This window comes from Pholcus phalangioides, unplaced genomic scaffold (assembly GCF_987345545.1).
Source record: "Pholcus phalangioides strain wild (caught in Gottingen) unplaced genomic scaffold, Ppha-v1.0 ptg000015l_1, whole genome shotgun sequence".
Taxonomy (NCBI): domain Eukaryota; kingdom Metazoa; phylum Arthropoda; class Arachnida; order Araneae; family Pholcidae; genus Pholcus; species Pholcus phalangioides.
The window spans coordinates 98,462,707-98,476,383 of record NW_028301608.1 but is presented as its reverse complement, the minus strand read 5'-3'; the positions used below and the strand labels follow the sequence as shown (position 1 = coordinate 98,476,383).

At 35.2% G+C, this 13,677-nt stretch overlaps 1 protein-coding gene across 1 annotated transcript in view; it reads left to right on the top strand.

Annotated features, from left to right (window-relative positions):
* LOC149077152 (BAR/IMD domain-containing adapter protein 2-like) overlaps positions 1-13,677 on the top strand; it is a 145,115-nt gene that overhangs the window by 45,120 nt on the left and 86,318 nt on the right. The window lies entirely within an intron of this gene.

Here is a 13,677-nt window from a genome sequence, read left to right as displayed (position 1 = left end):
TTGAGTATTTGGCTTTTTCGTTTGTTTTTGGCCAGATAGTATTTTGTATGGTCATTGGCTACCTTCCGCAGTGTGTCCGTGTGTCAAGAATATACAAGTAAGTCCGATGTGAAGTTTTTTACCAAGACATTTATAAGCATACACACACAAGAGAAATATTGCGCGGGCGTGTATGTATGATAATTACAGCATTTTTTTTCGTCAAGCAGCGTATGTTTTCTAAGTAGTAAATGCCCGAACTCTGTCCATTTCATGAAATGGCTGGCAACTTTGTGAATTGGTCGAGTCTGAGACATACTAGACTATGGATAATAATATTTGTGAATTGGCCGATTAAAACCCGAATTACTCCTATATCCTAGTATGTTTCGGCCAAAAGACTTAAAAAACCGCCACTTCACAAAATCGAGGTAACGGAAACTGCATGCAGCATTAATACATGTCAAAACAAAATCGCAAAATGATTATACAGAAATTTTATACTAATTTAATGATGCACCAGAAAGGGGAAAAAATCCGCAATAATTATATATATATATATAATTTGAGTCCGAAACTTTAGGCACTTAAGTCAGAAGACGATGCAGAGGAGAGCACATCATCATCAATCAATACTTAATTTATAAAGACAGCGTTGACTAAAAGCATTAAAACTAATGATTTCTCTCTGCAGGAAAGTGTCCTACGATAAACATTTATCGCGGATAAAGTAACGCGACATCAGTCGGAACTACAAGTGATAAGTCACGGTTAGAAAATAGCTTAAGGTACGGAGATAAAAGAAAAAAATCGAGTGGTCAACTCAAGTTTCGATCACAGCATGTCGAAGAAAAAAGTCTTAAAACAGGCTTCTTCAGCGAACCAAACGGAAAAGAAAATTTAATGCTTGGGATTTTCCTTCATATAGAAAAGTTCTGTTTCCTCTTCCATTTACTTTTTTCTTACAGCTTAAGGTCTATACACGTCCATTTTTATCAATGCCCTCTGACACGAGATCAATAAATTCTGTACATTGTTTTTTTCTCCTCCCTTATTCTCGTGTCTGGTCATTGGTCAGCATCCGTAGTGTGTCAAGAATATACAAGTAAGTGGAGAGTCTGACGTGAAGGTTTAGGGGGAGAAGATATTGATGGACATACACACAGGAAAGAAGATTGCACGTGTATGTGTAGTAATAACGAAATTTTTTTGGTCAGGCAGTGATGTTTCCTATACAACGTAAATGTAAGAAATCTGTCCAGTTCGTGTAATGTCTGGCAACATCGTGAATTGGTCAAGTCTGACACATACTATACTTTACGGCTCGCCCTCTACGCGAGTTGGCAGACTAAAACCCGATGTAATCATATACATACGTCGGTATTAGAGAGCTATAGATGGCTTTTTTCTCAGCCAGAGATATCAAGGAAACAGTTATTTTCCGGATATTATGCTGAGGTGAGCTCGGAAAGAAAAGTCATCACGTCTCCGCCGGGACTCGAACCCAGGCCCTCTTGCATACCGGGCAAGCATGCTACCATCTACACCACTGGAGACACATGAATCTGCCTTCCTAATTTCACGCACTGTGTCGTGAGGCGCTGAAGTAGAGGCATTAGTAGCCTCTTTTAACTTCGAGTCCCGGCGGAGACGTGATGACTTTTCTTTCCGAGCTCACCTCGGCATAATATCCGGAAAATAACTGTTTCCTTGATATCTCTGGTTGAGAAAAAAGCCATCTATATCTCTCTAAACCGTCCCACCCGGGGCCATTTCCTGAAGTTAAGAGAGGCTACTAATGCCTCTACTTCAGCGCCTCACGACACAGTGCGTGAAATTAGGAAGGCAGATCCATGTGTCTCCAGTGGTGTAGATGGTAGCATGCTTGCCCGGTATGCAAGAGGGCCTGGGTTCGAGCCCCGGCGGAGACGTGATGACTTTTCTTTCCGAGCTCACCTCAGCATAATATCCGGAAAATAACTGTTTCCTTGATACGTCGGTATGTTTCAGCCAAATGATTTTTGGGGTTTAGAAACTAAATCCTAAAATTGTCATTCAGAAATTGCATACTGATTTAATAATTCACCAGAAGAAGGGGAAAAAAAATCCGGAATAATTAATTAGAGTCTCAAATTTCAAGCACGTATGTCTGAAGACGATGCTGGAAGGAACATCCTCATCAATCAGTTCTTAATTCGTAAAGACGGCATTGACTAAAAGCATTAAAAGTAATGATTTATCTCGGCAGGAAAGTGTCATACGATAAACATTTATCGCGGATAAAGTAACGGGCCATCAATCGGAACTACAAGTGACAAGTCACCGTTAGAAAACAGCTTAAGGTACGGAGATAAAAGAAAAAAAATCGAGTGGTCAGTTCAAGCCTCCGATCACAAGTATGCCCAGGAAAAGAAAAAAAAAAGTCTTAAAAGAGGCTTCTTTAGTGAACCCAAACTAAAAATAAAATTTAATGCTTGGGATTTTCCTTCAAATAGAAAAGTTCTTTTTTCTCTTCCATTCACTTTTTTTTTCTTGCAGCTTATGGTCTGTACACGTCCATTTTTATCAATGCCCTCTGACACGAGATCAATAAATCCTATACGTTGTTTTTTTTCTCCTCTCTTATTCTCGTGTCTGGTCATTGGTCAGCTTCCGTAGTGTGTCCGTGTGTCAAGAATATACAAGTAAGCGGAGAGTCTGACGTGAAGATTTTGGGAGGAGAAGGTATTGATGGACATACGCGCAAGAAAAAAGATTGCACGTTTGTGCGTGTATAATAATAACAGGACAAAAAATATATATATAAATAAAAAAGAGGAGGTATGTGATGCCTCTTGCTCATCTTACGCCTCCCGATATTTATTGATAACCGATGCCTCATGTGCTATGACACCTGCCATTGTAATCGATATCGTCGAGGCAGGGCTCAATTGTTGATGCTTCCACGAGAGCTTCTTATTGTCTTTTTCTACACTCGCGTCGAAAGCGGATATTATTGATCTTAGATGGAATATTATTACATCTTCGAAGATATTCCTGTTCGGCCGCAGAATACTAAATTGTTTTTCTTCACATTTTGGTTTTTTTTTTCCCGATCAGGATTTCGGGAAAAATTCTTCTATGTGACTATACCTTCGTTTTCCATTATTCAAATTTTTCAGAGAAGTGGGGAAAAAAATGTCATTCTATACCGTTGATGGGTTATTACGTTGAAAGTAAATTACCGTACTTGGCTATCGATTGTATATCGATAGCTGATCGATAGTCTTGTTTTTTTCCCCATCTTTAATGAGATATTATCGAGTTTTGAGGATGATTCTCTTGTTTAAGATATTTTAGTAGAGACTAGAGATATCATGTCAAACTAATCAAGGTCTAATTAATACCTTTGAATCAATATGTATGGGAATTTTTGCCTTTTCATCAAACGTACCCGGGGTCATGATCAACGAAATGTGACTGGAAATCTCGGGAAAAGTTTTTGGTTACTCTTACGAAATTTGATCTTTTTTGCTGCACTAATGTCATTCGTCTCTACATTGAAGAGCGCATTATAATGTTACTTCTAAATCGCACACGCACTTCGTAAACATTTCTTTGAAAATTTTTAAACTGATCGGTGCCCGCTGAGTTAGCTGTGTACCTAACGGGATGTTCGTTCATGAGAAATGCTTGTTATTTGTTCAAGGATTGCTGTCATCTGGCATCAGAGTTATTTTGCCTGTAAGAATTATTTGTGTGCTTGAATTTTCAATTGTTGCTCTTCTGGCGTGATTGCTCCCTATACACAGCACGTGAATAATAATTACCCCAGTTTTTAAAAGGTGATGAAAATATTTAAGCGTATGTCTATTCTACATAAAAATATCAGTAAAAACATCCATCACCAAAATATGGGATCTGCTGCCATCTTTGAAATAAAACCAAACTATCAGTTATAATTTTTCAAGTGAAGAAGTTAGTCGTTGGTTTCAAACAGGTATGCATCACCAAAAAGAAAAAAAAAGAAAAATATAATAATGTAAAATATAAATTTATTTTTTCAGCTGCATACCGGTATAGATATAGAACACACCGCTCCTACAGATGGCTCCGCACATCATTTTGTAGGAGCTGCCGTTAAGAGGAAGATTTCACAACAAATGTACCATTCGCTTCAAGTATTGGTTAATATATTATCATAATTACTTTGTAAATATGGAAACCAATATTTCTGCGAATAAAACTTACACCGATATGTAATATTGCAATGAAAAAAATATGCAAAAAACAGCTTCACACTATATATTGTTCATTTTTGTCCTGCATATCAGTTTAAAACTAACAACAATTTTATTTCATGAATTATGACAGACAGTTTTGTTTTTATCCCATAGGTGGCAGCAGAAGCACTAGCTTAAAGTGGTTTCTCGTATTTATAATAGAAAATAAAAGGTTATGAAATTTTTCTCATGAAGTTTTTTTCATCGGTTCACGAAAATTTTCAACCAATTTCAGCGATTTATATGAGAAAAAAAATTTGAATATAACACTGAACCAAACCGTACAAGGCCTAGACTTTTAATGCAAATAGGTAATGTTATCCGTTGTATTACAATTGGACACTATAATGCCCTCTGATTTTTTTTTCCAATATGTCCCAGTTTTTATCAGTGAATTTGCGTTATTCCCCGGTATTTATCAAAATTTGTCTCGGTTTCTCAGTCACATGATCTGTCACCGATCTCAGCCATCGATCTCTACGTTAAAACGTCTCGCCACAGAAAACAGCAGAGCTACAACGTGAAGTGTATTGAATCATTACGCTTCAGCCATAGATAGAAAAAAATTGATGGCAGATGGCAGTAATACACATAGCCGCTGTGGTGGTCGAGTAGCCATAGTGACGGAGTCGCATCGCGAGGATCTGGGTTCGAACCCTACCGTCGCCACAGTGGTGGTCGGCTGAAGTTGGTTTCCTGTGGTTCCCAACTTCGAGGCACAAATGCGAGCCTATCTCCCCATTAAAAAGTCTCGCCACAGAGAGCAACAGACCTACAACAATAAATTATGCAATCATTGCACTTCACTCATAGTTACAAAAGCTGATGGCAGCACTACACACAACAAGCAATACACAGAAACAAATTTCACGTCAGGGTTTCACTACACGTACACGCACATTCCAACATCTACCAATTCGTTAGAGGTTCCTCAAAGGAATATGGACGAGGTGAATGTGTGGTTTAGTAGCACTACACATAACAAGGATTACACCGAAACAAACTTCACTTGAGGTTCACAGCACATTCATGAACATTCCGACATGCACTAATCCGTTTGAAATACCGCAGAAGAATGTGCCCGAGGTGCATGTACGGTTAAGTAGTAGTAGTTGCACTCGTATGATCTGCAGTCCACCCTATCCTAGGCCCACACCTGTCTAAGTCCGGTTGCATACCGTGACTTGGCTGTTATTATATGTATAAGCGAGGGGGTGATTTGTAACTTGGTGACTTCTTTTCTGATGCCAACAGTGTGATATAATTATAATTAGCGGTTTGAAAAATTTTATATTTTCAATTGATGACCTCATTTCTTTCATAATTTTGATTTTAAAAAAAAAATATCAGTTAAGATATTTTTCATGCAAATAAAATCAATTTGTTAAAAAAAAACAACTTAAGTACGTTAATGCAATGCTAGTATTTTCCGGCATGTAAAATTTTCATTCGGGCATCGAAGTTACATGCCCGACTGGACATTTTGAATTTTTGGAGATTTTCCCTGCCCTATTAGTGATACCTATTTAACATTAATGAAAAAACAAACTATTTTTCATTTAAACTAATTCACGTCGGGCAGACTTTTAATCGTTAGTTATAAAATTAATGATAGATATAAAAAAAAAACTCTATTTACTCCAATACAAATTAAGAGAAGCAAAAGCGACTCACAAGAAAAAAGGGTTGTTTGTGCTTGCTTTTAAAAATACAACTGAGAAGATGGAGTATTTTCCTCTTTTTTCGGACAAAACTCTCGATTAGTGTTCAAAACCTGTTATTTTCCTCCTAGAAATAAGGATGAAAAAAAAAAAATTCTACAATCTTTGTTTTGGTATTTTCTAGTAAAAGTCTTGTAGATGTGTTTTTTCCAGGCTAAAAGTCGGGATTTTTATTTTTCCCAGCGAAAAGAACTAAATATATTTACAGGGATAAAAGAGTCAAATGCCGATTATCTCGATCGACAAGCCATTAAAAGTTCAAAGTGAAAAAAAAAATATTCTTGACATCAGCCTTTTACATCTTAAAAGACATTATCTTGTTCTCGTAACACGACGAAAAAACTTATATAGAGGAGAAACTCTAGGATTTAATGGCGAAAATTCACTATTTCACCTTTTTAAAGCTTAATCATTGGTAATGTATTACTTTTCGGATTTTATTTCTCTTTTTTTAAACACTTTACATTATCTCGCTGAGTTACGAGAAAACACACAAAGCAAAGAGGAATTGGATCGTACTACACTCTAAACTTCGTTTTTCCTACTGCTTACACATGATTTTTTCTTTTAATTTAAGGGGGTTTGTGCCAGCAAAATTTCCAAAAAAACACATTTCCGAATCAGTTTTCAAATACTATGAAATTAACTGTGCTCAAGTTTTTGTTTTACCCTGCACTAGAAATATTTTTAAAGTATTTTAATATAAACTGCTGTGGCAGGCATTATTACATGCTAATGTTTTCCACTAAAATGATCTTTTCTCAAAACCAAGTTTTTGTTACCTAAAGAAATTTTAGTTTTGAACACCACTCATTCAAATGTGTTGAAACCATGTGCGTGCCTCTCAACACTATGGTGTTACGTACTTTAACATGATTTTGTTTAATTAAAATAATATAAAAAAAATTTATGACACAAAATATGAGTGAATTTTGGTGATTTTTGAAAAAGTTGCATGTTGCATGAAAATTGAAATTTGAGTAAAAAGTAACTAACAATTAAAATTCTAAATGCTCATGTTAAATTGTATAAAAATATGTATAGCATTTGAGGAAAAAAAATTGAGTACCTAAAGTGAATAGAAAAAATTTTAAATGTTCCTTAAAGGAAGGAGATTTTTCCCATAGGAAAGCATGGGAAGCCAAGATCACTCATCAACCCTCCCCTTAAAACAGAGTTACCCAGTTTTTCCCCTATTCATTTGATAACTTAAATATTCCACTAAACAAATAGATATCACGTGGGCTATGTAGGTGGGTAGATACGTAGTTAACACATTGGTCCTAGGTAACATACGGTTCAGCTTGAATCCCAGCTTCGTCATGAATGTCTTAGGGCAGCGGTATTCATCGACAGGGTTTAAACTATAGCCACAATTTTATTAAATCAAGCATTGAAAAAAAAATCATGATCCTAAACATGCATAGATTTCAGTCGATGCATATTTAAGTCTAATACCAAGCATAAAATAAAAAAAGAAAAAACGGTAGCTTCTATCGGCTCCCTGCACCATTCCATCACCCACTAGGGGGCGATATGGCCCACCTTGGGAAACACTGATCTAGATGGAAGGGAAGAAAACATTATAAGCACAAAGCTTACGTTGCATTTTTTGCAAATTTTTCATTGTAAATCTTCTTTGGCATAGGCATAAACTTGCGCCTATAGGCATATCTGGCCCATGGGTCCACAAAGTTGGGGCTAACATAGCTCCCAGGACAATTCTGGTTTTTTTCCACACTCTAAGTTCGTTATACAGAAGCCCGTGAAAAAGCTTGCCTGGGCCTGCCAAAGATCCCAGCTTAGGACCCCCTGCTGCAGGATACGAGGACCATGTTCCCACAATATTTATCAAAATTACAATAATATCTTTAGAAATACTGGGCGTTTGAACCCTTTCCCAATATGATTGACCCCCCCCCCCCAAATATTTGCAATAATTTTACCCTTATGTCGATGGGCATCTTCATTGACAAATCAGGAGAAATGAAACGAAATGCTGGCATGTTTATTTTTACGTTTTATAAAGCCAGCATTAAGTTTCATTTCTCCTGGTTTTCTAGATGTGGCATTCCGTGAAACAGTTCCCCAAACTGTCCTCCAACGGCCTGAAGTCATCACCAGTTATTTTAAAGGAATGGTTATTATTTTTCTGGGAAAACTTGTTTGATTTTTTCACAGACAGCTCTATCATTTCTAAACCAAGTTTTTCGAAAAGTTCGATTAGAGATTTGTCAGAGATAGAATTCATTGCATTTTGGATTGTTTCAGGACACAGACTTCGGCGTATGTTTGAGTGCATTTTTCCTATCCTGCCGTTTTATCTGTTTCTTCATCATTTTCATTAAACATTGCAATTGTCCCTGTGATTTCACCAAAAAGTAAATCGTAAAATACTATCTGTTTGCAGTTTCATGTAACAGAATCATCAATTTCTTACGAAATACGAAAGCCCGAATAACCAAGATCCATCAACTATGGTACTTTTTTCACGTGTAGAAAAATTTGTAGATGAAGCCTTGTTAGCATACTCTAGCAGATTAAGTGATATGAAGAAGAAACGTCTTACATAAACGAGATGTCTAAAAAAAAACAAAAGTTTATGGTATGTGTTATTTGCAGTCATCTCCGGAACGTAACCCCCGCGAATACCGAGGAACGACTGCACACAAATACAAATATATACAATATACAAATATTAATATGAGTAATACACAAATATATAATGCAAAACCACGCACATATAATATAAATAAATACTTTGTAACCTCATGGGACTGAAGTCATTCCAGCAGGTCTAAAAGAATTAGTTTATTTAATATTTTTTATCAACAGCGCTATTATATTTACTAGATATGTTTTACAGTATGTTTGGTTATGTATTCTCGAATAATAGTTTAGTATTAAATTACTTATTGCGATGATAAATTTCTCTTTTTTTAGTATGAGTTGTACTCCTCGCAACATTGCTTTTATATACTCTTCCATTCATCAAAACCGTTTCGTAACCCATGCTTTTAACGAAGTCAAATATATGATTTGTGTTTTTATTATTATTAAGATGAAAAATTATTATGTGAAAAATGTTCAACATCTTAGGAACGATGCAAGAAAAACTCTTTTTATATAAGGTTTTGTTAGGTTTTGGTTTTACGTGACAAAAAAGTACCGTTTATCTTCTATATATATAAAATTGATTTTCTGTGTGTCTGTGTGTGTGTGTGTGTGTTCTCTATACAAATCTACAATTTTAGATCGATCGTCGCCAAATTTTGCATATATACCAAATGGGACCCGACTTGAACGATAGGCTACTTTAAAATTTCGTCAGACCAGGGCAAATGCCCCAAATGGGCAAAAAACTGTCCGGCAACAATGGTTTTTGGGCGTCAACAATCACTTTCCGAACGTTTACTTTGGTTACCGTGGTTCCCTAGCGATGAGTTTCAGACGTGTTTATGTCTTTACAATGGTTTGTCACTTCTTTAATGCTGCCAGTTATGTATAATAGTTTATGCCTTTATAATGGTTTGCCACATTTTCAATACTCTCAGTAATGAGGCTTTTTGAATAGACGTCATAATCATCACCATCATCGCTTTGAGGGTCAGGAAAAGGGTGATCCTCATAGAAATCACTATTAAAATTGCCGATTTAACTGCATAAATACGGAAATTTAGTGGGGGGGGGGGGTTCCCTGCCACATCAATAATTTTAAAAATTGAATTGAATTCTCGATTTTTGAAATATGGAATTCGCTTGGAGGTACGGAGCCCAGAAAATTAAGCACATGAAGTAATTAGCCGGATCTACTTTTGAGTTGGATATCCATGCAATAACGTTGATTTCAACTTTTTAATTATATCTTCTCAAGCATGAAAATTAAGTTCTCCGTATTGTCTTTTGATATTTATTTGCATAACTTCATATAGTTTAGGATGTTTTTAAAATTAGTTATGGGCCCCGTAAAGTGCATCGAAAAAATTCCACAGCTTTAATTAAGCATTTTTGGAAGCTCAAACAGGCAGAAATAGATAACTTGAAGTTCAGGGGGAGGGAATCGAAATACCTAACACCCATAAAAAAAAGGGGGGGGGACTATTCATTTCTACGTTTCTTTAAATTTAGATTTATTTCTTTCATGAGTCGCGCAGGACGTCGCCATATTGGTTAACTTAGACACGGTTTGCATGTCCCTCAAAGAAAGAGGGAGATATCGCATGATCCAAAAAGCCTCATTGAAGAAAACCCGGGCAGCGCCGGGTATTGTAGCTAGTATACTATATAATTGATTATAAAGTATAGTTAGTTATGTACCGTTGTTTAACTATTGGAGCCATCTTCAACGTAGAAATGGACCGAGTCAAAGCCGTAGGATATTTAGGTTTTCCGCGTTATCTGCTGTTATGGATTGAATTTCACTCCCCTGTGATGTTTAAAGTAGAGTATTTTGCTTCGGGACTTGGTGGATCCGGTTTCTGGGCTGTTATACCATGAAATTGAGTCAGTTTAGTCATGGAAGAAAATTAGGGCATGTAAATTCTTTTTCGATGAGTAAGTCATGTGAAACATGTTATTATACCCGATATGTTAAATTGGTACTTTGAAAATTGCCTCTCGATATTTAGTGTCGAAACGGCTCTCTTTGAGACTTATATTTAATCTTCTTGATAGTACCTGGAAAAAGATTTAACGGGTGCCAAAGCGACTTCCACTCTGACTCGGCTCCCAGCCGCGGCCTAACACCCAACCAATCTCCCGAACTCTTCAATGAATACCGTACGTCTTCTCCTTTTATAACCTTTCAACAATGGTATCCCATCTCTTTACAGCAATGACATTCGTGCGATGTTAGAATCGCTTCATTTCTATGTTGTTGCTCCCAACAAGTGTTTGCTCAAGAAAGAAACTATTCGTTTTTTTTTTTATCAATATGTAAGAGAGGAATTTTCAGTTTTAAATTTTGATTAGTGCTCGGGGGATTGAATTTTCATTATTTTGAAGGTCAAACACCTGGAAACGGGGATTATGTGGGTTGTAAGAAATTATTTCGAAAATGTTATGCGATGGAAGGTAGACTTTCCCTAGTATGGCCAGTTATCGATCACCCAAATCATGGATATCCAGGACAGATCTTGTGCAATTGAAATCAAAGTGGGACATACCACCAATCGTCGACGATCAATCATCAAAAACGTCAAATTGCCTCCCATTACTAAAACCAAAGTTCAGCCAAACGAAAAAAAAAAGCTGATTTCAGACAAAAAAAAATCTGCAGATATACAGGGGGAGTGTCACCTAATCTGCCAAACGAAACGGGGTAACGGACGAGCGCATTTTGTGAAGCATGAAAAAAACCACAACAACAACCCCGTCCTATCTCTAACTGTTTTCGAGTTATGATGAATAGAAAAAGAAAAAAAATGCGTCAAATTTTCGAAAAAAACACATTTTTTAAAGTTTCTGAAAGACCTTCACCGAAACTAAGCACATATTTTAAAAGAGTAGAAAATATATCATATTTGTGCACCAACCGGATTTGATGGCAAAGTGTAAAATCGAATTGTCACTAAAATCTGTAACTGCGATTTCTAGAAACACCCTTCTAGTAATAACCAGTCAAATTTACCAAAAAACTTGTCCATTCCACCAGCTTGATACATTTCCACCACTTTACAAAAAGTAGAAGATAAATTTCACAAAAATAAGAGGAATTAAAACAAAGATAGAAAATTAATTAAAAAAAAATAAAATGAATTAAAAAAATAGAAAATTAATTTTTTAGAAAAATTAGAAAATGAATTAAAAAAAAATAGATGAATTAAAAAAAAAATAGAAAATGAATTTAAAAAAAAATAGAAAATGAATTTAAAAAAAAATAGAAAATGAATTTAAAAAAAAATATAAAATGAATTTAAAAAAAAATAGAAAATGAATTTTAAAAAAACTAGAAAATGAGTTAAAAAAATAGAAAATGAGTTAAAAAAATAGAAAATGAGTTAAAAAAATAGAAAATGAATTTTAAAAAAAAATAGAAAATAAATTAAAAAAAAAATAGAAAATAAATTAAAAAAAAAATAGAAAATGAATTTTTTTTAAATTAGAAAATGAATTTTTCCTTAAATTAGAAAATGAATTTTTTTTTAAAATTAGAAAATGAATTTTTTTTAAATTAGAAAATGAATTTTTTTTTAAATTAGAAAATGAATTTTTTGTAAGAATTAGAGATGAATTTCACAAAAATCAAAAAATGAATTTCACAAAAATCAGAAAATGATTTTCATAAAAATAAGGAAGTTTTTTACTCAAAATAGTTCAAAATATGATCAAACAACTACTTTCGTCTAATTACGTTATGATTACGGTAAAAATGCATCTTTATCTGGAAAGAAGAAAAAAATCGGGAATTATCAGCGCGGACATAAATGCTTTTCACTTTTTCCCAATTCTCGGAAAGAAATTCCTATATGTCCATAAAAAATATTTTGAAATTCAGTTATCGTGAAAGAAAAATATATATATTGCTTGAAGTGTTTTTGGTAAGAATCTAGAAAAAGTAGTGAAGTATATGTTTTCTTTTCGTCCGTTTTCAATTTCATACTTTATTTCTATCTTTTTTTTTTCGATGTTTCCGGAAGAGTTGTTCTCTGAGAAATTGAGACACAAACACACACACACTTTCTTCTTCCACCAGCAGTTTCCTAAATAATCCTCCACACTGTTTAGCTGAAGAGCTCAATTCAACCGTTTCTTGGATTGGAAGAAAGTTCAACATACTTTAACACAGACTTAAGAATAAAAAACTTCTCCTTATACAAAAAATATAGGGAAGAGAGTAAGAGTTTTTAAGGACGTTAAAAAGAAATCCTTTCACTTCTTTGACGTACGAGCGTTTTCCAGATTTTTCCTATTAAATTTCAATGCGTATGGCTTATGGCTGCGAGATTATGGTGATGGGTCCTCTTGACAGAAGGATTCGCTTGTGATACAGAACTGTCTGTATTGCTGATGCATTTTACGGGAAATTATAGCTGGTCTTGGTTATCTTCGGATTACTGAACTTCTAGAAAGGGGTTCTTGACCTTTTTGTGTTCTACGGACCCTCTGTGTCGACAAAATGAAGACCACCATTTACAAAATAATGTTCCGTATATGGCAATAAAAAAAAACGAGTTGATTGTTTTCTCCATCCAAGCTTTGAGAAATCTCTCCTGGACCATCTATGAAGCTCGTGGACCCCTGTTTAAGAACCCCTGTTCTAGAGTGAAATGTAAACAGGTTTCTTATTTACAAGTGACAACTTGCATCACAAGTTGATCGTAGTGATTTCATTAGATAGAGGATTTAACATTGGTTATCGTCATATTCATTTGATACAGGTTTCACCTTGTGGTTATCGTTATAGTGATGATTTCATTTGATACAGGTTTCACCTTGTGGTTATCGTTATAGTGATGATTTCATTTGATAGAGGGTTTTCCCCTGGGTTATTGTGGTGGTATCATTTCGTATAGGCTTTCCTTTTATGGCAGAAATGACTTGCGAATGCTTTCTACGATTGAGTCATATTTTATGCATTACTGCTGTTTTATCAATAGCAAAATTTCTATGTTGAGTGTAGTGCTTCAAAACAGGTGGATAGCCTTCACGGTAACTTAGTTCATCATGTAGAAACTGGTCCAGATTGCATGGGGTTATCGAAATTAGATCTCCTG